Below are 27930 nucleotides of genomic sequence, written 5' to 3' on the forward strand. Positions count from 1 at the left end.
GGTCACAGTAACGTGGTGGTCAGGGTCACAGTAACGTGGTGGTCAGAGTCACAGTAACGTGGTGGTCAGGGTCACAGTAACGTGGTGGTCAGGGTCACAGTAACATGGTGGTCAGGGTCACGGTAACGTGGTGGTCAGGGTCATGGTGACGTGGTGGTCAGGGTCACAGTAACGTGGTGGTCATGGTCACGGTAACGTGGTGGTCAGGGTCAAGGTAAACCTGGTGGTCAGGGTCAAGGTAACGTGGCGGTCAGGGTCAAGGTAGCGTGGTGGTCAGGGTCACGGTAACGTGGTTGACAGGGTCACGGTAACGTGGTGGTCAGGGTCAAGGTAACTTGGTGGTCAGGGTCACAGTAACGTGGTGGTCAGGGTCTTGGAGACGTGGTGGTCAGGGTCAATGTAACGTGGTGGTCAGGGTCAAGGTAGCGTTGTGGTCAGGGTCAAGGTAACGTGGTGGTCAGGGTCAAGGTAGCGTAGCGTGGTGGTCAGGGTGAAGGTAACGTGGTGGTCAGGGTCAAGGTAACGTGGTGGTTAGGGTCAAGGTAGCGTAGCGTGGTGGTCAGGGTGAAGGTAACGTGGTGGTCAGGGTCAAGGTAACGTGGCGATCAGGGTCAAGGCAGCGTGGTGGTCAGGGTCAAGGTAGCGTGGTGGTTAGGGTCAAGGTAGCGTAGCGTGGTGGTCAGGGTGAAGGTAACGTAGTGGTCAGGGTCAAGGTAACGTGGCGGTCAGGGTCAAGGCAGCGCAGCGTGGTGGTCAGGGTCAAGGTAGCGTGGTGGTCAGGGTCAAGGTAGCGTGGTAGTCAGGGTCAAGGTAACGTGGTAGTCAGGGTCAAGGTAACGTGGTAGTCAGGGTCAAGGTAACGTGGTAGTCAGGGTCAAGGTAACGTGGTAGTCAGGGTCAAGGTAACGTGGTAGTCAGGGTTAGGGTAACGTGGTAGTCAGGGTCAAGGTAACGTGGTAGTCAGGGTCACGGTAACGTGGTAGTCAGGGTCAAGGTAACGTGGTAGTCAGGGTCAGGATAACGTGGTAGTCAGGGTCAGTGTAACGTGGTAGTCAGGGTCAGGGTAACGTGGTAGTCAGGGTCAAGGAAACGTGGTAGTCAGGGTCAAGGTAACGTGGTAGTCAGGTTCAAGGTAACGTGGTAGTCAGGGTCAAAGTAACGTGGTAGTCAGGGTCAAGGTAACGTGGTAGTCAGGGTCAGGGTAACGTGGTAGTCAGGGTCAAGGTAACGTGGTAGTCAGGGTCACGGTAACGTTGTGGTCAGGGTCACGGTAACGTGGTAGTCAGGGTCAAGGTAACGTGGTAGTCAGGGTCACGGTAACGTGGTAGTCAGGGTCACGGTAACGTGGTAGTCAGAGTCAGGGTATCGTGGTAGTCAGGGTCACGGTAACGTGGTAGTCAGGGTCACGGTAACGTGATAGTCAGGGTCACGGTAACGTGATAGTCAGGGTCACGGTAACGTGATAGTCAGGGTCACGGTAACGTGATAGTCAGGGTCACGGTAACGTGATAGTCAGGGTCAAGGTAACGTGGTAGTCAGGGTCACGGTAACGTGATAGTCAGGGTCACGGTAACGTGATAGTCCGGGTCACGGTAACGTGATAGTCAGGGTCAAGGTAACGTGATAGTCAGGGTCACGGTAACGTGATAGTCAGGGTCACGGTAACGTGGTAGTCAGGGTCACGGTAACGTGATAGTCAGGGTCACGGTAACGTGATAGTCAGGGTCACGGTAACGTGATAGTCAGGGTCACGGTAACGTGATAGTCAGGGTCACGGTAACGTGATAGTCAGGGTCACGGTAACGTGATAGTCAGGGTCACTGTAACGTGATAGTCAGGGTCACGGTAACGTGGTGGTCAAAGTAGACCTTATTTGATCGACTTTGTTTTATTCACTAAAATTTTTTATTATTAATGTAGGTCAATGATTTTTCCTCTCAATATATAGGAAGACGGAAGTGCAGATGAGAAGAAAAACATTGTAACTGTTCTAGACATCTCTCACTTCTGTCTTCACATCTCTCACTTGTCTTCACATCTCTCACTTCTCCTGTCTTCACATCTCTCACTTCTGTCTTCACATCTCTCACTTGTCTTCACATCTCTCACTTCTCGTGTCTTCACATCTCTCACTTCTCGTGTCTTCACATCTCTCACTCTGGATATATTTAATAAAATATTGAACAACCACATTCTATATTTAACCTAAGATAGTAACATTTACATACATAATTATAATGAGTACTTTCCTGGTTGTGTCTTGAATGTTCACAAGTGAACATACATTCATCCACACATTAATGTCTCCACTCAACCAGCATACTTTATATACAATCTCTCTCTCTCTCTCTCTCTCTCTATATATATATATATATATATATATATATATATATATATATATATATATATATATATATATATATATATATATATACATACGTGTGTGTGTGTGTGTGCGTGCGTGTAGAGAGAGAGAGAGAGAGAGAGAGAGAGAGAGAGAGAGAGAGACAGAGAGAGACAGAGAGAGAGAGAGAGAGAGAGAGAGAGAGAGAGAGAGAGAGAGAGAGAGAGAGAGAGAGAGAGAGAGAGAGAGAGAGAGAGAGAGAGAGAGAGAGAGAGAGAGAGAGAGAGAGAGAGAGAGAGAGAGAGTGAGGGAGAGAGTGAAGAAAGAGAGAGTATATACTTGTTAGTCTTAGCGTATCATGAAAAAACAAGACATAAATAACAAGAAAAAACAACAGATAACAATTAATAACAGTTTACATACATGAAAACGTGAAGGTTCACTCATGGACAGTAATTTGTACACCAAAAAACGTTTAAAATACACTCACACAGCTAAATAATCGAATAAATTAATAATTAATATAGATGCAATGTGAAATATAAATAGAACTCCGAAATTGTTACTAAGTGGCCAGAGCTTGGTGGGCTAACTGGACGAGTGAGGTCTGTCATCTAGGTAGTCTGCGGGTCAAGGCTGTCCAGGAGGATGTTACTGCTGGGCGCAGATTTCTGCGTGTCCTCCCCAGTAATACCATCTAACTGTTCTCGTTGTTCTCTTGGGTTGTTGTCCTCTCCTTCGGTTGTTGTCCTCTCCTTCGGTTGTTGTCCTCTCCTTCGGTTGTTGTCCTCTCCTTCGGTTGTTGTCCTCTCCTTCGGTTGTTGTCCTCTCCTTCGGTTGTTGTCCTCTCCTTCGGTTGTTGTCCTCTCCTTCGGTTATTGTCCTCTCCTTCGGTTGTTGTCCTCTCCTTCGGTTGTTGTCCTCTCCTTCGGTTGTTGTTCTCTCCTTCGGTTGCCGTCCTCTCCTTCGGTTGTTGTCCCCTCCTTCGGTTGTTGTCCTCTCCTTCGGTTGTTGTCCTCTCCTTCTGTTGTTGTCCTCTCCTTCGGTTGTTGTCCTCTCCTTCGGTTGGTAATCTCTCCTTGTGTTGTCCTCTCCTTGTGTTGCTATCCTCTACTTGTGTTGTGGTCCTGTCCTTGTGTTGTTGTCTGGTCCTAGGGTTGTTGTCTGGTTCTTGTGTTGCTGTCCGCTCCTTGTGTTGTTCTCTGGTCCTTGTGTTGTTGTCCTGTCCTTGAGTTGTTCTCTGGTCCTTGTGTTGTCTAATCCTAGAATATCCGAGGGGACAAGGATGGTCACCTGAAGCCATGGACCTGTGTGAGGCATTAATAACTTAATGATCTTCCCTTTCAGAACTTCAAGATCTTCGAGAACTTCGAGAACTTCAAGAACTTCGAGACTTTCAAGAACTTCGAGACCTTCGAGAACTTCAAGAACTTCACCCTTCACCACCATTCCTTCATCCTCACTACCATTCCATCACCCTCACCACAAGATCATCGCCCTCACCACAAGTCCATCACTATCACCACCAGTCCATCACTCTCACCACCAGTCCATCAATCTCACCACCAGTCCATCATCCTCACCACCAGTCCATTACCCTCACCACCAGGAAATCACCCTCACCACCAATCCATCACCCTCACCACCAGACCATTACCCTCACCACCGGTCAATCACTCTCACCACCAGTCCATCACTCTCACCAGTCCATCACTCTCACAACCAGTCCATCACTCTCACAACCAGTCCATCATCCTCACAACCAGTCCATCACCCTCACCACCAGTCCATCACTCTCATCACCAGTCCATCACCCTCACAACCCGTCATCACCCTCAACACCAGTCCATCACCCTCGTCAACAGTCCATCACAAACGTCAGTCGTTCATCACAATTGTCAGCCGTTCATCACAATCGTCAGTCGTTCATCACAATCGTCAGTCGTTCGTCACAGTCGTCAGTCGTTCTTCACAATCGTCAGTCTTTCATCACAATCGTCAGTCGTTCATCTCAAGCGTCAGTCGTTCATCACAATCGTCAGTTGTTCATTACAATTGTCAATCGTTCGTCACAACCGGCAGTCGTTCCTCACAAGCGTCAGTCATTCATCTCAATCGTTATTCGTTCATCACGATCGTCAGTCGTTCATCACGAGCGTCAGTCGTTCTTCACAATTTCAGTCGTTCATCACAATCGTCAGTCGTTCATCACAATCGCAATCGTTTGTCACACTCGTCAGTCCTTCATCACAATCGTCAGTCGTTCATCACACCCGTCAGTATATCACAATCGTCAGTCATTCACCACAATCGTTAGTCGTTCATCACAGTCGTCAGTCGTTCATCACTATCGTCAGTCGTTCATCACAATCGTAAGTCGTTCATCAAAAGCGTCAGTCATTCATCACAATCGTCAGTCACTCATCACAGTCGTCAATCGTTCTTCACAGTCGTCAGTCGTTCATCACAATCGTCAGTCCTTCATCACAATCGTGACTCGCTTGTCACAATCGTCACAGGTTCATCACTCTCACCACCAGTCCATCACCGTCACCATCAATCCATCAACCTCACCACCAGTCTATCACCCTCACCACCAGTCCATCAACCTTACCACCAGTCCATCACCCTCACCATCAATCCATCAACCTCACCACCAGTCTATCACCCTCACCACCAGTCCATCAACCTTACCACCAATCACCATCAGTCTATCGCCCTCAAGATCAGTCCATCACCCTTATCAACAATCCTTCACCCTCGAAATCAGTCCACCCTCACCGTCAGTCCATCAACCTCACCACCAGTCCATCACCCTCACCATCAATCCATCACCCTCACCATCAGTCAATCACCCTCACCACCAGTCCATCACCCTTACCACCAGTCCATCACCCTCACCACCAGTCCATCACCCTTACCACCAGTCAATCACCCTTACCATCATTCTATCACCGTCACTTACAGTCCATCCCCCTCACCAACAGTCAATCACCACCAGTCCATCACCATCACCACCAATCGATCACCATCAGTCTATCACCCTCACCATCAGTCCATCACCCTTATCAACAGTCCTTCACCCTAGCAATCAGTCCACCCTCACCGTCAGTCCATCACCCTCACCATCAATCCATCACCCTCACCACCAGTCCATCACCCTTACCACCATTCAATCACCCTTACCACCAGTCCATCACCCTCACCACCAGTCCATCACCCTCATCACCAGTCCGTCACCCTTACCACCAGTCCATCACCCTCACCACCAGTCCATCACCCTCATCACCAGTCCGTCACCCTTACCACCAGTCATTAACCCTCACCACCAGTCCATCACCCTCACCACCTGTCAATCACAAATAGTTCATCACCCTCACCACCAATCCATCACCCTCACCATTAGTCTTTCACCCTCACCATCAGTCCATCACTCTTACGACCAGCCCATAACACTACCAATCCATCACTCTCACCACCAGTCCATCACCCTCACCACCAGTCCATCACCCTCACCACCAGTCCATCACCCTCACCACCAGTCCATCACCCTCACCACCAGTCCATCACCCTCACCACCAGTCCATCACCCTCACCACCAGTCCATCACCCTCACCGCCCATCCATCATTCTCACCACCAGTCCATCACCCTCCCCAAGAGTTCATCACATTCGTTAATCGTTCGTTACAAGCGTCAGTCGTTCATCACAATCGTCAGTCGTTCATCACAATCGTCTGTCGTTCATCACAATCGTCAGTCGTTCATCACAAGCGTCAGTCGTTGAACGCAATCGTCAGTCGTTCATCACAATCGTCAGTCGTTCATCACAATCGTCTTTCGTTCATCACAATCGTTAGTCGTTCATCACAATCGTCAATCGTACGTAACAATCGTCAATCGTTCATCGCAATCGTCTGTCGTTCATGACTATCTTCAGTCGTTCATCAAAATCGTCAATCGTTCGTCCCCATCGGCAGTCGTTCATTACAAGCGTCAGTCGTTCATCACAATCATCAGTCGTTCATCACAAGCGTCAGTCGTTCTTCACAATCGTCAGTCGTTCATCAAAATCGTCAGTCGTTCATCACAATAGTCAGTCGTTCATCACAATCGTCAGTCGTTCATCTCAAACGTCAGTCGATCATCACAATTGTTAGTCGTTCATCACAATCGTCAGTCGTTGAACACAATCGGCAGTCGTTCATCACATTCGTCAGTCGTTCATCACAATCGTCAATTGTTCATCATAATCGGCAGTCGTTCATCACAAGCACAAGTCGTTCACCACAATTGTCAGTCGTTCACCACAATCGTCAGTCGTTCATCACAATCGTCAGTCGTTCATCACAAACTTCAGTCGTTCATCACAACGTCAGTCGTTCATCAAAATCGTCAGTCGTTCATCACAAGCGTCAGTCGTTCATCACAATTTCAATCGTTCATCACAATCGTCTGTCGTTCATCACAATCATCATTCGTTTGTCACAATCGTCAGTCGTTCATCACAGTTGTCAGTCGTTCATCACTATCGTCAGTCGTTCATCACAATCGTCAGTCGTTTATCACAAGCGTCAGTCATTCATCACAATCGTCAGTCGTTCATCACAGTCGTCAATCGTTCGTCACAATCGACAGTCGTTCATTACAATCGACAGTCATTCATCACAATCGTTAGTCGTTCGCCACAGTCGTCAGTCCATCACAATCGTGACGAGCTAGTCACAATCGTCACCGGTTCATCACTCCCACCCCAAGTCCATCACCCTCACCACCAATCCATCACCCTCACCACCAGTCCGTCACTCTCACCATAAGTCCATCTCTCTCACCTTCAGTCCATTACCCTTACCACCAGTCCATCACCCTCACCACCAGTCAATCATCACAAGTCCATCACCCTCAAAACCAGTCAACCACCACCAGTCCATCACCCTTACCACCAGTCAATCACCACCAGTCCATCACCGCCACCACCAGTCAATCACCACCAGTCAATCACCACCAGTCCATCACCCTCAATACCAGTCCATCACCATCACCACAAGTCCTTATCCCTCACCTTCAATCCATCACCCTCGCCACGAGTCCATCACCCTCACCACCAGTCCATCCGTATCAGTCTAACACCGTCACCTACAGTCCATCACCCTCACCAACAGTGAATCACCACCAGTCCATTACCATCACCACCATTCAATCACCATCACCTAGAGTTTTATGACAAGGTGACAGAAGTAAGACAAGAGAGAGAGGGGTGGATCGACTGCGTATTTTTGGACTGCAAGAAGGCCTTCGACACAGTTCCTCACAAGAGGTTACTGCAAAAGCTAGAGGACCAGGCACACATAACAGGAAAGGCACTGCAATGGATCAGAGAATATCTGACAGGGAGGCAACAACGAGTCATGGTACGCGACGAGGTGTCAGAGTGGGCGCCTGTGACAAGCGGGGTTCCACAGGGGTCAGTCCTAGGACCTGTGCTGTTCTTGGTATACGTGAACGACATAACGGAAGGGATAGACTCAGAAGTGTCCTTGTTTGCAGATGATGTGAAGTTAATGAGAAGAATCAAATCGGACGAGGATCAGGCAGGACTACAAAGAGACCTGGACAGGCTACAAGCCTGGTCCAGCAACTGGCTCCTTGAATTTAACCCTGCCAAATGCAAAGTCATGAAGATTGGGGAAGGGCAAAGAAGACCGCACACACAATATAGTTTAGATGGCCAAAGACTGCAAACCTCACTCAAGGAAAAAGATCTGGGGGTGAGTATAACACCGAACATATCTCCTGAGGTGCACATCAATCAGATAACTGCTGCAGCATACGGGCGCCTGGCAAACCTACGGATAGCGTTCCGATACCTCAGTAAGGATTCGTTTAAGACTCTGTATACCATCTACGTCAGGCCCATACTGGAGTATGCAGCACCAGTTTGGAATCCACACCTAGTCAAGCACGTCAAGAAATTAGAGAAAGTGCAAAGGTTTGCAACAAGACTAGTCCCAGAGCTACGGGGATTGTCCTATGAAGAAAGGTTGACGGAAATTGGCCTGACGACACTGGAGGCCAGGAGGGTCAGGGGAGACATGATAACGACATATAAAATACTGCGCGGAATAGACAAGGTGGACAAAGACGGGATGTTCCAGAGATGGGACACAGACACAAGAGGTCACAATTGGAAGTTGAAGACTCAGATGAATCAAAGGGATGTTAGGAAGTATTTCTTCAGTCATAGAGTAGTGAGGCCATGGAATAGCCTAGAAGGCGATGTGGTAGAGGCAGGAACCATACATAGTTTTAAGGCGAGGTATGATAGAGCTCATGGGGCAGGGAGAGAGAGGACCTAGTAGCAATCAGCGAAGAGGCGGGGCCAGGAGCTGTGACTCGACCCCTGCAACCACAAATAGGTGAGTACAAATAGGTGAGTACACACGTCTGACACGAAACTACTCTACAGCCATATCAGAATGAAGACAACAGTCAAGGACCAGGTAATCAGGCAGAGGAAAGAAGGTGGGGAGCTCACAAGAAACGCCCAGAAAGTATGTGAGGAGCTCAACATGAGATTTCGGGAAGTATTTACAGTGGAGGCTGAAGGGACACTGGTAAGACAAAACAGTGGGGTACATCAACAAGGGATATACCAACAAGTGTTGGATGAATTACACACAATTGAGGAGGAGGTGGTGAAGCTCCTAATTCACCTTGATACCTCAAAGGCGGTGGGACCGGACAACATCTCTCCATGGGTCCTTAGAGAGAGAGCAGGGACACTACGTGTGCCACTAACCAAAATCTTCAACACTTCCCTAGAAAGTGGGCAACTACCTGAAGTATGGAAGAAGGCAAATGTAGTCCCCATCTTTAAGAAAGGAGACAGAAATGAAGCACTAAATTATAGATCAGTGTCACTGACGTGTATAGTATGCAAAGTCTTGGAAAAGATTATCATGAGGAGAGTGGTGGAGCACCTGGAGCAGAACAAGATTATTAACGACAGCCAGCACGGATTCATGGAAGGCAAATCCTGTGTCACAAACCTACTGGAGTTTTATTGCAAGGTAACTGAAGTAAGAAATGAGAGGGAAGGGTGGGTTGATTGCATTTTCGTGGAGTGAAAGAAGGCCTTCGACACAGTTCCTCACAAGAGATTAGTACAGAAGCTAGAGGAACAGGCACGTATAACAGGAAGGGCACTGCAATGGATCAGAGAATACCTAACAGAGAGGCAACAGCGAGTCATGGTCCGTTATGAGTTATCACAGTGGGCGCCGGTGACAAGCGGCGTTCCACAGGGGTGAGTCCTGGGACTAGTGCTATTCTTGGTATATGTGAACGACATATACCAGATGATGTGAAGTTAATGAGGAGAATTAAATCAGACGTGGACCAGACAGGTCTACAAAGAGACCTGGACAAGCTGGATGCGTGGTCCAGCAACTGGCTCTATAATTTAACCCCGCCAAATGCAAAGTCATGAAGATCAGAGGAGGGCAAAGAAGACCGCAGACAGAGTATAGGCTAGGAGGGCAAAGGCTGCAAACCTCACTCAAGGAGAAAGACCTTGGAGTGAGTATAATACCGAGTACATCGCCAGAAGCACACATTAACCAGATAAGTGCTGCAGCATATGGGCACTTGGCAAACCTGAGAATAGCGTTCCGGTACCTCTGTAAGGAATCGTTCAAGACTTTATACACTGTACACGTCAGGCCCATACTGGAGTGCGCAGCACCTGTTTGGAACCCACACCTGGTCAAACACGTCAAGAAATTAGAGAAAATGCTGAGGTTTGCAACAAGGCTAGTTCCAGAGCTAAGGGGAATATCCTATGAAGAAAGGTTAAGGGAAATCGGTCTGACAACACAGGAGGACAGGAGGGTAAGGGGAGACATGATAACGACATACAAAATACTGCGTGGAGTCAAAGGGATGTTTGGAAGCATTTCTTCGGTCATAGAGAAGTTAGGAAATGGAATAGTCTGGCAAGAGAAGTAGTGGAGGCAGGAACTATACATAGTTTTAAGACGAGGTATGATAAAGCTCATGGAGCAGAGAGACCTAGCAGTGGTCAGTGAAGAGGCAGGGCCAGGAGCTGAGTCTCGACTCTTGCAACCTCAATTAGGTGAGTACAATTAGGTGAGTACAAACTCACACACACACACACACACACACACACACACACACACACACACACACACGTGGAGGAGTCACGCGGTTTGAGCTCGTGTTTTGGCGGTAATTTCTGACTGTACCATAAGGAATAGAGTGTGGGATATAGGCGTGTGCACGCATAAGTGTGAATATAATCACTTAAGCCCCGAAAAAAGGAAATATAAGTGATCACAGAAAAGAAAACATAGTAAATAGTGCAAGTGCTAAGTGGGGGCCGAGAGCAAGGAAGGTGAACGGTTGTCAGGCCTAAATAGTGTTGACATACATAACGCACTGGGGTATTTGAAGAATAAGTGCGACTCAAGACCAGGGAGATAAGAGATATGTATAGATGTGTCAGTAAATACAGTGAGTGAAAAAATTAGATGAGCTAGTGACTACAGTGCCTACAGGAAGTTAGTGGAAAAATTACCGAGAAGCATCAAGCATCTTCAACTACGTGGGACCCAGGAACTGGACGGACGGGCAACGTTACTCCACTGCCAGCCGCATTTAATATTCACCTAGTTTGAGTTGCATGGTGTCAACAGTACCAGTCTTTAGCTGGAAATTGGGGGTCACTCTCCTCGAGCTATCAGAATTAGAATAAGCAGCATTTACTGGCATTTAATAGAATTTATTGAGGTGTAGGAGAGTTAAGCAGTTAATGAGAGGTAGCGGCACACACACAGGCGAGGCCTAGTATGTATACTAGGCCTCGCCTGTGTGTGTGCCGCTACGTAATTTTAAGCACACAAGACAGCACAGTGGGAACCAAGAGATCGGGTACATATACAATACATATGTAGTACATACGTGGGAAATAAGGACTGCTTACATAAACACACGCACACACACACACTAGGTGAGTACAGAATCTGCTGTTAGGCACTTGAATAGCTGTAGCACGCACACACACACACATGCACACACACACACACACACACACACACACACACACACACACACACACACATATACAGGATTTCACACCTTCCTGTGAATTGACCCTCTAACCCTCCCTTCTCTCCCCCATCTCTCTCCCTCTCTCTCTCTTTTTTTTTTTTTTTTTTTTTTTTTTTTTTTTTTTTTTTTTTTTTTTTTTTTTTTTTTTTTTTTTTTTTTTTACACAGGGTTTGACAAGGTTAAGGATCCCTAGCTTTATTGACAAGGTATTTACAGGTTAAGGATTCCTAACTTTATTGACAAGCTAAGAGCTGTTACCTGCATCAGCTCATTTGAAAGCATTTTTATTGTTATGAGACATACAAGTAGGGAACAGGATGAAATTGGAGCCATCTGTGGGCCAGCATTTTTATTTGATCAACTGACTTTATCTCGTTGACATCATTATGCTGTACAAATGTGTTCTCTTCCTCTCTCTCTCTTCCTCTCTCTCTCTCTCTCTCTCTCTCTCTCTCTCTCTCTCTCTCTCTCTCTCTCTCTCTCTCTCTCTCTCTCTCTCTCTCTCTCTCTCTCTCTCTTTCTCTCTCTCTCTCTCTCCCTCTCTCTCTTCCTCTCTTTTTTTTTCTCTCTCTTCCTCTCTCTCTCTCTCTCTTACTCTCTCTATCTCTCTCTCTTCCTCTTTCTCTTCCTCTCTCTCTTCCTCTCTCTCTCTCTTCCTCTCTCTCTCTCTTCCTCTCTCTCTCTTCCTCTCCCTCTCTCTTCCTCTCTGTTACAAAAAATGCGATTTCTAATAAGCTTAGAGATCTCCAGTGAATACTAGAAAGGACTGCCCTTCTAGCATCCAGCCTGTTACTGGGTTTTCGTAACAAGTAGTCAGTATCCTGGTCCAATTATCCATTAGAATTCAATAAGAATTAATAGTGCTTCAGGATTACAACTGGTAGGCTACTAACTATAGAAATTAAAATTTAATAAATTTATTAAGTATAGTCTAGAGGTATATCAAATTAAATTAAATTAATCACAGTAATCAAAATAATAATAATAACTTCTCTCGTGTACAGTATTATTGTGCTGAAAGCACATATCACATATTTATGTCTTAAGTACCATCTGGTACATTAACATTTAATAATACAATATACAAATAAGTTTATGTGTATGTGTGTAAGTGCTCTAAGTAGTTCGCTATGTCTCACGACTCGACTCGACTTAAACAAGTGACTGACAAAGTCCTCACATCGACTAACTTCTTGACCACCTGGCAATCAGAACAGTCTGCTTGAACAATTAAAAAATGCTAAGCCCAATAGCAATATAACAAGCCACTGCGACACAGAATCGGGAACAAGGAGATAATATAACGACACTAAGTAGGGACCATCAGCAGATCCTCCACAAAAGTCACAAAACTCCCATACTACTGAATCTAAGTTCAGCATAAGAAAATACCCGACTGTGACAGTACACAGATACCAGTTGCTCAGAGTGTCTATGCGACACACAACCTCAGAACAACGTCGAAAATCACTAAGTCTATACAGTGTTCTGTGAACAGAGTCCCACAGAACCTGCAACAATAATGATACAGAGACAATCTTCCAACAAGGGCCAATAAGGGAGATTTAGGCACTTGTCAGGAATCCGTCCAACCACAAAGCGAGTCTAGACCAGACTGAATACTTCAGGCGAGGTGTGATCACCCCCCCCTCGATCACGTGATAGCTCTGTGGACAGTTGCTGCTCAGCAACAACGAGAAGCCAGCAGAGTAACGAGAAACCAGCGATAATTACAGTAGTTAGACAATCAAGACTTGAACTATAGCACATAATATGTTACATCCTACCTAACAAAAGTAACTAAGTCAAATAATAATATAAAGCAATATATTTACGATTTAGCTATTATCGCAAATATAAGCAATATAAAATTATATGAAAAGGTAATATACATTATATACATATATAATATACATCATATACATTGTGACCCATTCAGGGGTTGCAACACTCTCTTTCTTCCTTTCTCTCTCTCTTCCTCTCTCTCTCTCTCTTCCTCTCTCTCTCTCTCTTTTTCTCTCTCTCTCTTCCTCTCTCTCTCTTCCTCTCTTCCTCTCTCTCTCTCTTTCTCTCTCTCTCTCTTCCTCTTTTTTTTTTTTTTTTTTTTTTTTTTAAAACAGGGTTTGACAAGGTTAAGGATCCCTAGCTTTATTGACAGCTATTTACAGGTTAAGGATTCCTAACTTTATTGGCAAGCTAAGAGCTGTTACCTACATCAGCTCATTTGAAAGCATTTTTGTTATGAGACATACAAGTAGGGAACAGGATGAAGTTGGAGCCATCTGTGGGCCAGCATTTTCATTTGATCAACTGACGTTATCTCGTTGACATCATTATGCTGTACGAATGTGTTCCATACTCGAGTCATCCTGGGTATGTATGATCTCAGATGGAGTGATGTTCTGGAGAAGGGTACAGCCAGAGTGAAGTTGCTGCTTTCTGCCCGTCTTGTGGCATAAAAGCTTGTTTCACGCTGTCCTCGAAGTGGATCCAAGTGTGGTATTTTGACAATATTGGCCTTGTACATAACAGTAAGGCCACCCACATCTCTCTTCCTCTCTCTCTCTCTCTCTCTCTCTCTCTCTCTCTCTCTCTCTCTCTCTCTCTCTCTCTCTCTCTCTCTCTCTCTCTCTCTCTCTCTCTCTCTCTTTTCATTTCTCACTCTCTCCCTCTCTCCTTCTATCTTTCCCTTCTCTCCCTCTCCCCCTCTCTCTCTAACTCTTTCACTCCCCCTTTTTTCCATCTCACTCTCTCTCTCTCTCTCTCTCTCGCTCTCTCTCTCTCCCCTTTTCCCTTCTCTCCCCCTCTCTCCTTCTACCCTCCCCTTCTCTCTCTTTCTCCCTCTCTCTCACTCTCTCCCCCTTTCCCTTCTCACTCTCCCCCTCTTTCTCTCTCCTTCTACCTTTCCCTTCTCTCTCTCTCTCTGTCTCTCTTTCAATTAACAAAAAAAAATGATTGGGACTCGCAGGAATCAGGGATCAGATGACGATGGTACTGGTAGGGAGGAATGGATGGAGGAGCAGTGGAAAAGGATTGAGCTAGAATGGGAGTGAAAATTAGGAGAGCTTTCTGAAAAAATGGAGAAAGAGCTCTCTGTGAAATGGGAAAAGAGTTTGGAGAAGGAGACGAAGAATTGGGAGGCACAAGTCGAAACTGCAGTAGCCAGGGTAAGGGTCCTAGAATTTGAGGTAAACAGGCTGAAGCAAGTCTCAGAGGCAGTGACCAGAGAAGACACAGCATATGAAGCTGAGAGGCTGAACAGGAAGGAAGGAGATATGAATTATGCTAAGGTCATATCAGCCTGCAAAGAAGGGCCAGGGAGTGGAAGGGAAGAGCAGCTGGATGCAGATGGAGAGGAAGATAGGTCGAATGCTGAGGCACAACCATGCTACCAAGAGCCACTGGAAAAATCAAGGAAGAAAATGACCACATACAGACAGGAACCAGAGTCACAGAGGGAGAGGCATTGGGAGGAGGAAAGGGCAAAATCAGTAATTATCCATGGGCTTCGGGAGAGAGAGGAAAGGACACACACTGAAAGACGGCAGGAAGAAAGAAAGGAGATTGAGAAAATCATCATGGAAATAGGGGGAGAAGACATGGACGAGATTGTAAATTTTCAGAGAATAGGGGGGTACTTGAAGGGGAGAAACCTACCGATCAAGCTGATTCCCAGGACAGAAACAGTGCAGAACAGGATCCTCAAAAAGAATCCACGGTTGAAAAACTCGGAAGAGTACAAGGTGTTTCTAGACAGAGACAGAACACAAACAGAGCGACAGCAGCTGAGGGAGAGGACAAAAAAGAAAAAGGAGCTAGGAAAGGAGACAAGGATGGAATCAGCAGAGGTCAGTCAGAGCAGAACAGAGCAGCAAGGGCAAGCACACACACAACTATCCTCAGAACCCCACAACGTATCACACCATCCCAACACACAATACAATCCATACCCACAGCTTCCACCCAACCCCCAACCATAGAATCCCACAGTATGCTACCAGGTCCACCCCCACAGGCCCCCCAAACCACAGTGTTGGAAAGGAAACTGAAGGAATGGTACACAAACGCTGGTGGAATAACAAACAAGTGGGAGGAGTGGCACGAAAGAGTCAAAGAGGCATCACCGGACATTATAGCGCTCACAGAAACCAAGCTTACAGGTACGATAACAGATGCCATCTTACCAACGGGATACCAGATCCTGAGGAGTGGCGCTGCTGATCAAACACCGATGGAATTTTGATGAGCTGGAGAGAGGAGACAGCAGAGAAGAAAGTGATTACATAGTGGGAACGCTTCACTCTGGAGGTCCCAATGTGGTAATTGCAGTGATGTATAACCCACCACAGAACAGCAGGAGCCCAGGGCAAGAGTATGACGAGAGCAATAGAGCGATGGTTGACACATTGGCTGCAGTGGCCAGAAGAGCTCATGCATGCAGGGCAAAGCTCCTGATCATGGGTGACTTTAACCACAAGGAGATCGACTGGGAGAACTTGGAGCCACATGAGGGCCAAGATACATGGAGGGCTAAAATGATGGAGGTGGTACTGGAAAACTTCATGTACCAACACGTAAAGGACACTACAAGAGAGAGAGGAGAGGATGAACCAGCGAGACTGGACTTAGTATTCACCTTGAGTAGTGCAGATATTGAGGACATCACATATGAAAGACCCCTTGGGGCCAGCAATCACGTGGTTTTGAACTTCGAATACACAGTAGAGCTACAAGTGGAGGGGGAAGCAGAAAGGCCAGGACAAATGAAACCAAACTACAAGAAAGGGGACTACACGGGAATGAGGAACTTCTTGAACGAGGTTCAGTGGGACAGACAACTGGCAGGGAAGCCAGTTAATGAGATGATGGAATATGTTGCAACAATGTGCAAGGAGGCTGAGGAGAGGTTTGTACCCAAGGGAAACAGGAATAATGAAAAAGCCAGGATGAGCCCATGGTTCACCCAAAGGTGCAAGGAGGCAAAAACCAAGTGTGCTAGGGAATGGAAGAAATATAGAAGGCAAAGGACCCAGGAGAATAAGGAGAGCAGTCGTAGAGCCAGAAACGAATATGCACAGATAAGAAGGGACGCCCAACGACAATATGAAAACGACATAGCAGCGAAAGCCAAATCTGACCCGAAGCTGTTATACAGCCACATCAGGAGGAAAACAACAGTCAAGGACCAGGTAATCAGGATAAGGAAGAAAGGAGGAGAGACAACAAGAAATGACCGTGAAGTATGTGAGGAACTCAACAAGAGATTCAAAGAAGTGTTCACAGAGGAGACAGAATTGGCTCCAGAATGACGGAGAGGTGGGGCACACCACCAGGTGCTGGACACAGTACACACAACCGAGGAAGAAGTGAAGAGGCTTCTGAGTGAGGTAGATACCTCAAAGGCAATGGGGCCAGATAATATCTCTCCATGGGTCCTGAGAGAGGGAGCAGAGGCGCTATGTGTACCCCTAACAACAATATTCAATACATCTATCGAAACAGGGAGATTGCCTGAGGCATGGAAGACAGCAAATGTAGTCCCATTCTTTAAAAAAGGAGACAGACATGAAGCACTAAACTACAGACCAGTGTCCCTGACATGTATAGTATGCAAAGTCAAATCGATTGGGAGAACTTGGAGCCACATGGGGGCCAAGATACATGGAGAGCTTAGATGATGGAGGTGGTGCTGAAAAACGTCATGTACCAACACGTAACGGACACTACAAGAGAGAGAGGAGAGGATGAACTAGCAAGAGTGAATCTAGTATTCACCTTGAGTATTGCAGATATTGAGGACATCAAATATGAAAGACCCCTTGGGGCCAGCGATCATGTGGTTTTAAGATTCGAAAATTTTACAGTTCTATGGAACACTTTGTCCAACAGTTGTTAACTGTACCGGAAACAAAGGCTGGGACAAAAGCAAGACTTGCATAGTGTGATCTGAATCTAGAGATGCCATTAAAACCCAGAAATTATTTTACTGCCGCAACAATGCTTCAGTACTTAAGACAGTTTTAAATGGGTTCAGTAGCTGCGGCAGTTTTAAATGAGTTCAGTAGATACAGCAGTTTCAAATAGGTTCAGTAGCTACGACAGTGTTAAATGGGTTCAATAGCTACGGCAGTTTTATATACGTTCAGTATCTACGGCAGTTTTATGTAGATTCAGTAGCTACGATATTTTAAATTGGTTCAGTAGCTCCGGGAGTTTTAAAGATGACTTTCCCACAGAGATGAAGTAATTATGAGCACAATAGCAAGTCAGTTTTAAAGCAGGGCCTATTGTAGGTAAATTTTTGAAAGTTACAGAAAAAAATACTCATTTCTATTCCCCAATTAATGGATCTAGTAAAGCAGAAATTGTAATATGCCCCTTATTGAGACATGTTGGAAAATGTTTCCCTTCTGAAAGAGAAATAATGAAATTGCAGATATGAATGATCATTAATTATTTAAAATTTCATAAGTCTATCAGCCTATATAGGAAATTTAAGATAATCAAATTCAGTCCAACGCTGGAATAATCACATAAAAACTTTATCACAAAGTCCTCAGGACTCACACCAGCATCAAGGTGTTTAACTCACTAGCACATTACCCATAGTCCACACAGTTCGTGTGAGTGTGTAGATACCATACAGTCAAACACTCGCCACATAGTTCACACAGTTCATGTGTGTGTAGATACCATACAGTCAAACACTCGTCACATAGTTCACACAGTTCATGTGTGTGTAGATACCATACAGTCAAACACTCGTCACATAGTTCACACAGTTCATGTGTGTGTAGCACACACCACATAAATCACTGTGTAGTCACACAGTTAGAAAAAAAATTATATAATCCGAGTATAGACTTGAGTTCACAAAGTTGGCCAAATATTCTCTACTTAGAAAACAGAAGCGGCCCTCTCCCTGGAGCTGAGTGTTGACACTCTCCCTGGAGCTGAGTGTTGACACTCTCCCTGGAGCTGAGTGTTGACACTCTCCCTGGAGCTGAGTGTTGACACTCTCCCTGGAACTGAGTGTTGACACTCTGCCTGGAGCTGAGTGTTGACACTCTCCCTGGAGCTGAGTGTTGACACTCTCCTGGAGCTGAGTGTTCACACTCTCCCTGGAGCTGAGTGTTCACACTCCCTGGAGCTCAGTGTTGACACTCTCCCTGGAGCTGAGTGCTGACACTCTCCCTGGAGCTGAGTTTTGACACTCTCCCTGGAGCTGAGTGCTGACACTCTCTCTGGAGCTGAGTGTTGACACTCTCCCTGGAGCTGAGTGCTGACACTCTCCCTGCAGCTGAGTGTTGACACTCTCTCTGAAGCTGAGTGTTGACACTCTCCCTGGAGCTGAGTGCTGACACTCTCCCTGGAGCTGAGTTTTGACACTCTCCCTGGAGCTGAGTGTTGACACTCTTCCTGGAGCTGAGTGTTGACACTCTCCCTGGATCTGAGTGCTGACACTCTCCCTGGAGCTGAGTGTTGACACTCTCTCTGGAGCTGAGTGTTGACACTCTACCTGGAGCTGAGTGTTGACACTCTCCCTGGAGCTGAGTGCTGACATTCTCCCTGGAGATGAGTGTTAACACACTCCCTGGAGCTGAGTGTTGACACTCTCAGTGGAGGTGAGTGTTGACACTCTCCCTGGAGCTGAGTGCTGACACTCTCCCTGGAGCTGAGTGTTGACACTCTCCCTGGAACTGAGTGTTGACACTCTCCCTGGAGCTGAGTGTTGACACTCTTCCTGGAGCTGAGTGTTGACACTCTCCCTGAAGCTGAGTGCTGACACTCTCTCTGAAGCTGAGTGCTGACACTCTCCCTGGAGCTAAGTGTTGACACTCTCCTTGGAGCTGAGTGTTGACACTCTCCCTGGAGCTGAGTGCTGACACTCTCCCTCGAGCTGAGTGCTGACACTCTCCCTGGAGCTGAGTGTTAACACTCTCCCTGGAGCTGAGTGTTGACACTCTCCCTGGAGCTGAGTGTTGACACTCTCCCTGGAGCTGAGTGTTGACACTCTCCCTGGAGCTGAGTGCTGACACTCTCCCTCGAGCTGAGTGCTGACACTCTCCCTGGAGCTGAGTGTTAACACTCTCCCTGGAGCTGAGTGTTGACACTCTCCCTGGAGCTGAGTGTTGACACTCTTCCTGGAGCTGAGTATTGACACTCTCCCAGGAGCTGAGTGTTAACACTCTCCCTGGAGCAGAGTGCTGACACTCTCCCTTGAGCTGAGTGTTGACACTCTCCATGGATCTGAGTGTTGACACTCTCAGTGGAGCTGAGTGTTGACACTCTCTCTGGAGCTGAGTGTTGACACTCTCCATGGATCTGAGTGTTGACACTCTCCCTGGAGCTGAGTGCTGACACTCTCCCTGGAGCTGAGTGTTGACACTCTCCCTGAAGCTGAGTGTTGACACTCTCCCTGTAGCTGAGTGTTGACACTCTCCCTGGAGCTGAGTGCTGACACTCTCCCTGCAGCTGAGTGTTGACACTCTCCCTGGAGCTGAGTGTTGACACTCTCCCTGGAGCTGAGTGTTGACACTCTCCCTGGAGCTGAGTGTTGACACTCTCCCTGGAGCTGAGTGTTGACACTCTCCCTGAAGCTGAGTGTTGACACTCTCCCTGGAGCTGAGTGTTGACACTCTCCCTGGAGCTGAGTGTTGACACTCTCCCTGGAGCTGAGTGTTGACACTCTCCCTGGAGCTGAGTGTTGACACTCTCCCTGGAGCTGAGTGTTGACACTCTCCCTGGAGCTGAGTGTTGACACTCTCCCTGGAGCTGAGTGTTGACACTCTCCCTGGAGCTGAGTGTTGACACTCTCCCTGGAGCTGAGTGTTGACACTCTCCCTGGAGGTGAGTGACACTTGACACTCTCCCTGGAGCTGAGTGCTGACACTCTCCCTGAGAGCTGAGTGTTGACACTCTCCCTGGAGCTGAGTGTTGACACTCTCCCTGGAGCTGAGTGTTGACACTCTCCCTGGAGCTGAGTGTTGACACTCTCCCTGGAGCTGAGTGTTGACACTCTCCCTGGAGCTGAGTGTTGACACTGACACTCTCCCTGGAGCTGAGTGTTGACACTCTCCCTGGAGCTGAGTGTTGACACTCTCCCTGAAGCTGAGTGTTGACACTCTCCCTGGAGCTGAGTGTTGACACTCTCCCTGGAGCTGAGTGTTGACACTCTCCCTGGAGCTGAGTGTTGACACTCTCCCTGGAGCTGAGTGTTGACACTCTCCCTGGAGCTGAGTGTTGACACTCTCCCTGGAGCTGAGTGTTGACACTCTCCCTGAAGCTGAGTGCTGACACTCTCCCTGGAGCTGAGTGTTGACACTCTCCCTGGAGCTGAGTGTTGACACTCTCCCTGGAGCTGAGTGTTGACACTCTCCCTGAAGCTGAGTGCTGACACTCTCCCTGAAGCTGAGTGCTGACACTCTACCTGGAGCTGAGTGCTGACACTCTCCCTGGAGCTGAGTTTTGACACTCTCCCTGGAGCTGAGTGTTGACACTCTTCCTGGAGCTGAGTGTTGACACTCTCCTTGGATCTGAGTGCTGACACTCTCCCTGGAGCTGAGTGTTGACACTCTCTCTGGAGCTGAGTGTTGACACTCTTCCTGGAGCTGAGTGTTGACACTCTCCCTGGATCTGAGTGTTGACATTCTCCCTGGAGCTGAGTGTTGACACACTCCCTGGAGCTGAGTGTTGACACTCTCAGTGGAGCTAAGTGTTGACACTCTCCTTGGAGCTGAGTGCTGACACTCTCCCTGGAGCTGAGTGTTGACACTCTCCCTGGAACTGAGTGTTGACACTCTCCCTGGAGCTGAGTGTTGACACTCTTCCTGGAGCTGAGTGTTGACACTCTCCCTGAAGCTGAGTGCTGACACTCTCTCTGAAGCTGAGTGCTGACACTCTCCCTGGAGCTAAGTGTTGACACTCTCCTTGGAGCTGAGTGTTGACACTCTCCCTGGAGCTGAGTGCTGACACTCTCCCTCGAGCTGAGTGCTGACACTCTCCCTGGAGCTGAGTGTTAACACTCTCCCTGGAGCTGAGTGTTGACACTCTCCCTGGAGCTGAGTGTTGACACTCTCCCTGGAGCTGAGTGTTGACACTCTCCCTGGAGCTGAGTGCTGACACTCTCCCTCGAGCTGAGTGCTGACACTCTCCCTGGAGCTGAGTGTTAACACTCTCCCTGGAGCTGAGTGTTGACACTCTCCCTGGAGCTGAGTGTTGACACTCTTCCTGGAGCTGAGTATTGACACTCTCCCAGGAGCTGAGTGTTAACACTCTCCCTGGAGCAGAGTGCTGACACTCTCCCTTGAGCTGAGTGTTGACACTCTCCATGGATCTGAGTGTTGACACTCTCAGTGGAGCTGAGTGTTGACACTCTCTCTGGAGCTGAGTGTTGACACTCTCCATGGATCTGAGTGTTGACACTCTCCCTGGAGCTGAGTGCTGACACTCTCCTTGGAGCTGAGTGCGACACTCTCCCTGAAGCTGAGTGTTGACACTCTCCCTGTAGCTGAGTGTTGACACTCTCCCTGGAGCTGAGTGCTGACACTCTCCCTGCAGCTGAGTGTTGACACTCTCCCTGGAGCTGAGTGTTGACACTCTCCCTGGAGCTGAGTGTTGACACTCTCCCTGGAGCTGAGTGTTGACACTCTCCCTGGAGCTGAGTGTTGACACTCTCCCTGAAGCTGAGTGTTGACACTCTCCCTGGAGCTGAGTGTTGACACTCTCCCTGGAGTTGAGTGTTGACACTCTCCCTGGAGCTGAGTGTTGACACTCTCCCTGGAGCTGAGTGTTGACACTCTCCCTGGAGCTGAGTGTTGACACTCTCCCTGGAGCTGAGTGTTGACACTCTCCCTGAAGCTGAGTGCTGACACTCTCCCTGGAGCTGAGTGTTGACACTCTCCCTGGAGCTGAGTGTTGACACTCTCCCTGGAGCTGAGTGTTGACACTCTCCCTGAAGCTGAGTGCTGACACTCTCCCTGAAGCTGAGTGCTGACACTCTACCTGGAGCTGAGTGTTGACACTCTCCTTGGAGCTGAGTGTTGACACTCTCCCTGGAGCTGAGTGCTGACACTCTCCATCGAGCTGAGTGCTGACACTCTCCCTGGAGCTGAGTGTTGACACTCTCCCTGGAGCTGAGTGCTGACACTCTCCCTGGAGCTGAGTGTTGACACTCTCCCTGGAGCTGAGTGTTGACACTATCCCTGAAGCTGAGTGCTGACACTCTCCCTGTAGCTGAGTGTTGACACTCTCCTTGGAGCTGAGTGTTGACACTCTCCCTGGAGCTGAGTGTTGACACTCTCCCTGGAGCTGAGTGCTGACACTCTCCATCGAGCTGAGTCCTGGCACTCTCCCTGGAGCTGAGTGTTAACACTCTCCCTGGAGCTGAGTGTTGATACTCTCCCTGGAGCTGAGTGTTGACACTCTCCCTGGAGCTGAGTGTTGACACTCTTCCTGGAGCTGAGTGTTGACACTCTCCCTGGAGCTGAGTGCTGACACTCTCCCTGGAGCTGAGTGCTGACACTCTTCCTGGAGCTGAGTGTTGACACTCTCCATGGAGTTTAGCGTTGACACTCTCCCTGCAGCTGAGTGTTGACACTCTCCCTGGAGTTGAGTGCTGACACTCTCCCTGGAACTGAGCGTTGACACTCTCCCTGGAGCTGAGTGTTGACACTCTCCCTGGAACTGAGTGTTGAATCTCTCCCTGGAGCTGAGTGTTGACACTCTCCCTGGAGCTGAGTGCTGACACTCTCCCTGCAGCTGAATGTTGACACTCTCCCTGGAGCTGATTGTTGACACTCTCTCTGGAGCTGAGTGCTGACACTCTCCCTGGAGCTGAGTGCTAACACTCTCCCTGCAGCTGAGTGCTGACACTCTCCCTGGAGCTGAGTGCTGACACTCTCACTGGAGCTGAGTGCTGACACTCTCCCTGGAGCTGAGCGCTGACACTCTCCCTGGAGCTGAGTGCTGACACTCCCTGGAGCTGAGTGGTGACACTCCCTGGAGCTGAGTGCTGACACTCCTTGGAGCTGAGTGCTGACACTCACTGGAGCAGAGTGCTGACGCTCTGGTGCTGGGTGCTGACACTTTATCTAGAAATGAGTGCTGACACACTCCCTGTAGCTGAGTACTGACACTCTCCCTGGAGCTGGGTTCTGACATTCTCTCTGGAGCTAAGTACTGACACTCTCCCTGATGCTGGGTGCTGACACTCTCCCTGAACCTGAGTGCTGACACTCTCCCTGGTGCTGAGTGCTGACACTCTCTCTGTAGCTCGCCAGACTGTTCCACTTCCTGACAACTCTATGACTGAAGAAATGCTTCCTAACATCTCTGTGGCTCATCTGAGTCTTCAACTTCCAAGTGTGATCCCTTGTTTGTGTGTCCCCTCCCTAGAACATCCTGTCTCTGTCCACCTCGTCTATTCCACGCAGTATTTTTTATGTAGTGTATGTGTGTGTGTGTGTACTCACCTAGCCTAGTTGAACTCACCTAGATGAGTTTGCAGGGGCCGGGTCCTAGCTCCTGGCCCCGCCTCTTCACTGGTCGCTGCCAGGTCACTCTCCCTGAAACGTGAGCTTTATCATACCTCTGCTTAAAGCTATGTATGGATCATGCCCCCACTACATCGCTTCCCAAACTATTCCACTTCTTGACTACTCCGCGGCTGTGTGTGTGTGTGTGTGTGTGTTGCGGCTGGTCAACGCCCCCGCGGCTCTGTCCATGACTAGACTTCCCGGTAAATCAGGGCCTGATCAACCAGGCTGTTACAGGTGGTCGCACGCAATCCAACGTACGTACCACTGCCAGGCTGGTCACTTACTTTATGTGTACTCTCGTAAATGTGGTTGCAATGGTCGAGTCTTTGCTCGTGGGCTCTGCTCTTCGCTGGTCGTTACTAGGTTCACTTTCCTGGCTTCGAGATCTTTATCTTACCTCTTCTTAAAGCTATGTAATTATCCTGCCTCTACCACTTCCTTGCCCAGGTCGCTCCACTTCTGACTGCTCTAAGAATGAAACAATACTTAATGATATATCTGTGACTCTTGTGTTTTCAACTTCCAGCTGTGTCTTCGCTTTCATATTTCCCGTCTCTTAATCATTCTGTCCCTCTCCACTCTATCAATTCCACTCAGTAATTTGTTCGTTATCATTTCAATCTCTAGTTCACCTTTCCTCTTGTTTCATCATGTCGTCAGACGTGTAGTGTGTGTGTGTGTGTGTGTGTGTGTGTGTTTGTGTGTGTGTGTGTGTGTGTGTGTGTGTGTGTGTGTGTGTGTGTGTGTGTGTGTGTGTGTGTGTGGGAACACCATAAATGATGTAGTTGAAGTTCTAACAATAAAGGTCGAGAACCAAAACTAGTTATCGTGGTTGTATATAAGCCACCAGATGCAACCTTCCAGCTCCACCTCCAATCATCTTACTGCTTGGTGATTTCAACCTAAGGCATACAAAATGGATGAATGTAGTAAATAATGTTATAGCAGAAACAATCCCTGGATGCAGCGCGGATGAAAGATCACACACACATATGAGCTACTAAATCTCTGTGATAAGCAAACCCTAAATCAGCAAATAGTGGAACCAACAAGACTGGAAAACACGCTTGACCTTACCTTCACAAATAATGATGACCTGGTAAGAAACATAACAATATCAAAAGCAGCAAAATCCGATCACAATCTAATCGAAGTTCAGTTTCATATGCACAGGGATCCTGACCAGTAAAATACACGTAGCTGTGAAGGTGTCTTCACAAAATGCAACTTCAACAACAAGAACATCAACTAGGACCAGGTGAACCATGTTTTAAATGAAACTTGTTGGGAAGATATCTTAAATAACATGGATCAAAACCAGTGCCTTGAAAGGATCAACTTCCTGGCAGCTGAAGTATGTTCAAGGCATATTCTCTCAAGAAAGAAGAGAAGTAAACTGGAGAGAGAAAGACAGAAGGTGAAAAAGAATCGCTGAGGTCCTCAAGAATGCTAGATTATCTGATGCACTTAATAAAGAAGCACTGAGCAGGGAAGTTTAAAGTATCCTTGTAAGTCAAAGGACTCATATAGGACCCAGTAGAGACAGGAGAAGCTAAAAGCGATTAGTGAAATTGAAAGAAATTCGAAATATTCATTTTCGTATGCCAAAAACAAGACAAATACCACATCTGATGTCGGGCCCTTGCTCAGACAAGATGGGACGTACACAGATGACAACAAAGAAATGAGTGAGATACTGAAATCCCAATACTACTGTGTTTAGTGAGGCTCTTATCAGTCTGAAGATCGACAATCCAAATATATTTTCATGAAAGCCTCAAAGCTCCATCAACGTACGCCAGATTTCCAACATTACAATAACTCCTATAGACTTTGAGAAAGCCACTGACAATATGCCCATGCACTCAGCCCCAGGCCCAGACTCGTGGAACTCTATGTTCATTAAGAACTGCAAGAAACCACTTTCGCATACTCCAAGTATACTATGGAGAAGGAACTTAGACAAGGGTTAATTTCCAGTCACTTACAACAATGGACGTACTCCCATTCCATGAAGGTGGCAGTAAAGCATTAGCTAAGAACTATACACCAATAGCCCTAACGTCCCACTTCATTAAAAATCTTTGAAAGAGTGCTAAAAAGCACAATTGCAAACCACTTGGAATCCAAAAAACTGCACAATCCAGGTCAACATGAGTACAGAGCAGGTCGCTCCTGCCTCTCGCAACTGCTGAACCGCAATAATATGGTCTTGGATGCACAGGAAGAAAAACAGAATACAGATGTAATATACACAGACTTTGCAAAAGCCTTTGACAAGTGCGATCATGGCGTAATAGCACAAAAATACGTGTTAGAAGAATAACTGGCTAAGTGAAGAGATGAATCTTCAACTTTCTAACCAGTCGAACACAGAGTAGTGGTCAACAGAGTTAAATCGGAAGCTGCCATAGTGAAAAACTCTGTTCCAACAGTCACAGCACTCGCCCCCTTCCTGTTCCTCATCATCATATCAGTCATAGACAGAGATGTAATCTACAGCACCATGTCATTCTTTGCAGACGATACTAGGATCTGCATGAGACTGTTATCTATTGAGGACACGGTTAACCTCCAAGAAGATATAAACCAAGTTTTCCAATGGGCATCGGAAAACAATATGATGTTCCATGAAGACAAATTCCAACTACTCCGTTATTGCAAAACTGTAGGAGATTATACTATAAACTTTGATCATACAATAGAGCGAAAAAATAATGTGAGGGACCTGGAAGTGGTAATGTCTGAGGATCTCACTTTCAAGGATCACAACAGTGCCACGGTAACATCTACAAAGAAGTAAAAGGACACAAGTGCAACTAATGTGACATTTATTGTGGCAACGTTTCGCTCTCCAGGAGCTTTATCAAGCCATTACAAACAATACATGGACACAGAGGGTATATAAAGGCTCAGAGTGAGGTGAATACTAGTGAGGTACCATTTCGATGTTCACTAGTGGTAGTAGTAGTAGTAGTAGTAGTAGTGGTAGTGACAAAAGTAATACAATATGGTAGAGCAATTAATTCGTACATGAGTAAAAGGATATAAAAGCTATTACTTGGGTAACATAAAAATAGGTTGGACAAATATAGACTGGAATGAGGCAGCTTGTTTCAGTGTTCACTCTCTGTGCTTTGTGTAGTATAACAGGAGAGACTATGTGATGGCAGGGTTTACTGTTTTCAGGAGGATTCTTGCTAAGACTTCGGAGATGGTGAAGCTGCCGTTGTTTTGTTTAACTGTATTCGAAACAGCGATCAGTGCTGATTCGAGGCACTTGCGTCTGCGGAAATAAGTTTCATTGATCACTAATTGGGCGTCTCTGAATTTCATGAGATGATTGGTGGAATTTCGGTGTTGTACACAGGCGTTGTTCAGGTTATCGTTCCTACATGCGTAAATGTGTTCATTGAGGCGGGTGTCGAGGTTTCTGGCTGTTTCACCTACGTAAATCTTGTCACAGCCTCCACAGGGTATAGTGTAAACTCCTGCATTGACTGGTTCGTGGTGCTTGGATTTTGTCCTGGTTATATCCTTTATTGAAGTGCTAGAAGCAATGGCGACTCTGGTGTTAGCTTGTGAAAGTACTTTTGAGACGTTCAGTGCAACCTGACTGTTGGGAAGAATTATAACTTTGCTGGGAGTGGTGTTGATGCGTGGAGAATTTATGATCTGAAGAGCTCTTTTCTTGCAGTCTTTGATGAAAAAAGAAGGAAAATGTAACTCTGTGAATGTTTGGTGAATGTATGTACACTCCTCATCAAGAAACTCAGGACTACAAATTCCGTATGCTCTTAGGAAAAACCCGATGATGATGCCTCTTTTGGTCTTGGTATCTTGACTGGAATAGAAGTGTGTGAGATCGTTTTTATTGGTGGGTTTCCGATAAACTTGAAATCTTAGGTTGTTGTCTACT

The sequence above is a fragment of the Cherax quadricarinatus genome, chromosome 69, assembly GCF_038502225.1.
Source record: "Cherax quadricarinatus isolate ZL_2023a chromosome 69, ASM3850222v1, whole genome shotgun sequence".
NCBI classification, from domain to species: Eukaryota; Metazoa; Arthropoda; class Malacostraca; order Decapoda; family Parastacidae; genus Cherax; species Cherax quadricarinatus.